Genomic DNA, 3,633 nt, shown 5'->3' with positions numbered 1-3,633 from the left:
CCAGTTGAAAGTGTAAGCGCTTTGTTAGCCTCAAGGTCAAGGCACCGAAAACAAAAACTATTAAGTAGGTTGCCTTAGCTGGTCTTATAGTATACCTATAGCGCAAGCAAATTATTTTCAATCAAAATTCTAATATTAGATTTCCTTGGCTCTCGGCTCTCTTGGAAGTGGAAGCATTATAGTTAAAGTAACTGGAGTGATGAACACAACGTTGTTATACTCTAGAACACAACTAAACTCGAATTTGAGATAAGTGCAATTTGTGATCACCTTCTAAATATAATAACCGAGAATGTATTTTAAGAGCGGCTTTCCACAAATATCGACCGAACTCAACTTTTGGTGGCACAAGTCAAAAATCGATTTTGCTCATATTTTGCTCATAGGTAGGTCCTAGTAAGAAACAAAACGGGCTGTAGTTAATTTTTTTTCCAAATACGGCTTTCTTACGCCTAAACATGCGAAAAACGATTTTCAGTTCAGTTGAGTTCAAAATCCCCTTCCGGCCGGACGGAATTTTCCTTAACTTTGGCCGGCCGCGTATCAATCCACAGCCAGTCACGGATCTTAAAATAACATCTATTGCTTCTCTAGGTCTTCTTCTTCTATTCCACAGAAAAACATTCAAAACTTAGGTTACTTTTATGCCCGAAACAGATCAAGAACAACATGCTATAACCAAATTTTTGAACTAAAATACCGGCAATTTTACCCATGGGCGATAACTTAGATTATCATAAAATGACTTTCTATGGCTTCACTGTGTACTTATCAATCATAATATCAAAACAAAACTTTGGGTAAATTATTTTGAGTGACCCGCAGGGCCTCGAGTTTACCACCTACCCTGTCGAAAATCTGGCATTCGCATTGTAAACAATGGCGTGACATAGCCGGTGACCGCAAACTGCGAAAGCCAAATGACATTAGAAAACGTGCATCCTTTTGAGACACAAAGATACGTTAACTAAGCTGATACATTAATGAAAAATCCAACATAAGTTTTGGGCATCTTCTTCATCTATTCCCGCTCGATACAAGGATAATATTAGTGTGTTGACGACGAGTTCGTTTTCTGTGAGTTTCATGTTCATTTCAAGCACGTTTTAACAAGAATTTAGCATCAATTTTTTTATTAACCCGCACTTATGTTATTTCTGTACTCTTACCCTCTGAATATAGAGAACTTCGACAATACAATCCAGTTTACGAATTAATAAACATTCCTTTTTTTTAAATAAACAACTCGCAAGCTACACTGTTGCGTGACAACCATGAATCGGAAGTGTCACCATAACGATGTCTTCTTCTCCCATGATGATTTGAAATTGGGGATAAAGACGATTTTAAGTGACTAGTTTTCGTAACTAATGTCCGTTTGTTTCCATACTTTCGCACGCAGAATAAATACTCAGAAACGAGCACATTATAAATGCCGTCAAATTAAGTCCCCTTTAACTCATCCACACATGATAAAGAGGAAACGACTTCTTTCAGGACAGAAACGAAAAAGAACTAAACAGAACATTGTGTCAACAATTTTAAGTCATGAAGTAGCAATAAGGACATGCTACGGCTCCTATACATTTGGTATTTCTGTGTCTACCTTCTCTCCTATTTATCCAAGAATACCGCAAACTGCCGCTTATAATAATTTAGCCCTTGGGCCCGTTTCTCGAAAGTCCCGAGCTTACCGGGCCAATATAAGTGTCTTTGGTGACAAATGTTTCTCAACAGATAAGCCCAAATCGTCATCGTCTTGATGTTTTCTGGCGTTGAATACATGGCTGAATGGGCAAGAATGAGCTCAACCTCGTTCCTTTACATCTTGAAAACCATAATATGACTTGTGTTGGTAAATATTTTTGTACAGGACAGCAACGAACATGGCCCACCAACTATCGACTTAAACGAAAACCAACTTCCATGCTCACCGTTTTGCTTACAGTTCCTTATTGTTTCTCTGGTATAATTATGAAATTTACTAGGTCCTGAAATGCAATTACCACGTTCAAAAATAGAACGTAACGACGTTCAAAAATCTAATTAGTTAATTACGTTCATCTTCACAGAAAGAATATTTCAGGATCAAAAAGCGCGGCAGAAGAACATAATTATTAATAACACGAGTATTGACCACTATCTTTGTTTCATTAAATTTGTTACGGCTTTTATTGTTAATACTATTTCCCTTAGAAACGTTCAGAATTCTGTTTTTGTTGTTGTTGTTGTTGTTGTTGTCGTTGTGTGTGCATGTGCTTTCTTTTGCAAATTTAATTCACTAAATCACGCGGTTTTTGCAAATCTATAATTCACTAATCACGGGCTCTCATTTTTAGATGTACGAAGATTGAAAAACTCTATAGACAATGTTTTTAAAAGCGGGGATGGACCCTTTATGCTATTTCTCTTCCCTTCCCGGCTTTATTTACCGAGATCTCAAAAACTCGCTCATGATCAATGGACGAGAAAAACAAACAGTACTTCGCATGTATATTTCAACCAAACGATGCAGATTAACATAACAGTCGAAACTTAATCAGTTTAATGCAGTTCAAATCTTCTGCGTTTTACCTATTTCTAGTTTAATTTATTCATTGCAGAGGAAAAGAAAATTTCCAATTATTTGTTTTAACACAATAATATTACACAATAACGAACTGTCAGTATGGACTAGCGAACGGATACTCTGAAATTTCCATCCATGAAATGCAGCCGAAATACATATTGGTCCGTAACGCTACCGAACTTTTGATGCAAACTGTGAATCTACTGTGAATGAAAAATGCTTCATTTTAAATGTCGCTTCATTTTTTTTTCGAAAAAGAAAAACTTTTTCCCCCGTGACAGTGTGTCACGCCATCTTTTTTTGCGCTTCGATCGCCAAATCTGAAGATAATGCTGATAAATCTGAAGCCTAGAGGGTCATTTATTTTCATTTACCCAGAGCTTTGTTTTTATATTATGATCAATAGGTATACAGTGAAGCCATAGAAAGTCCTTATAGGGAAATCTAAGTTATCGCCCATGGGTAAAATTGGCAATATTTTAGTGCTAAAATCAGGTTGCTATAAATTTGCATTTATAGCATGCTCTTCTAAACCTATTTCGGACGTAAAAGTAACTAAGGTTTTAAATGTTTTTCCGTGAAACAGAAGAAGAAGATCTAATAAAGCAATATATGTCATTTGAAGGCTAGTAACAGTCTGTGGATTGATACGTGAGCCGTCGAAAGTTAAGGAAAATTCCATCCGAAATCCCAAATCCCAAATCGTTTTTCGCATATTAATGCGAAAGGAAGCGGTATTTGGAAAAACTAATTACACAGCTCAGTTTGTTTCTCACTAGGGACTACTCATTTTGTTTCTCACTAGGGACTACCAATGGGCGAAATATAAGCGAAATCAATTTTTTGACTTGTGCCACCACTTGGTAGATATTTGTGGAAAGCCGCTCTTAAGTATTTCAGACTCGAATAACTTTCCGAAAACAAAATAATTAAATTGGAAAATGTTACTGTACTGACCAGTCCCAAGATAAAAAAAAAAAAACCCCTGTACTTATGGTCTTGATTAGGGAAAAAAAAAATAAACTGTAGGATTTGCTGAAAATAGAACACTCTCAGTTCCTTCT

General features: G+C 36.3%; 1 long non-coding RNA gene across 1 annotated transcript in view; it reads left to right on the top strand.

Annotated features, from left to right (window-relative positions):
- The first annotated feature begins 219 nt into the window (after positions 1-219).
- The window catches only part of LOC146458772 (uncharacterized), a 54,431-nt gene continuing 51,017 nt past the window's right edge, over positions 220-3,633 (top strand). The window contains exon 1 of the long non-coding RNA XR_014858129.1: positions 220-294. This is a non-coding gene — a long non-coding RNA (uncharacterized LOC146458772). The remainder of the gene's footprint in view (positions 295-3,633) is intronic.

The sequence above is a fragment of the Pavona decussata genome, unplaced genomic scaffold (genome assembly GCF_977016875.1).
Source record: "Pavona decussata unplaced genomic scaffold, jaPavDecu1.1 SCAFFOLD_228, whole genome shotgun sequence".
In the NCBI taxonomy this organism is placed as follows: Eukaryota; Metazoa; Cnidaria; class Anthozoa; order Scleractinia; family Agariciidae; genus Pavona; species Pavona decussata.
This window is presented reverse-complemented; position numbering and strand designations above follow the sequence as displayed.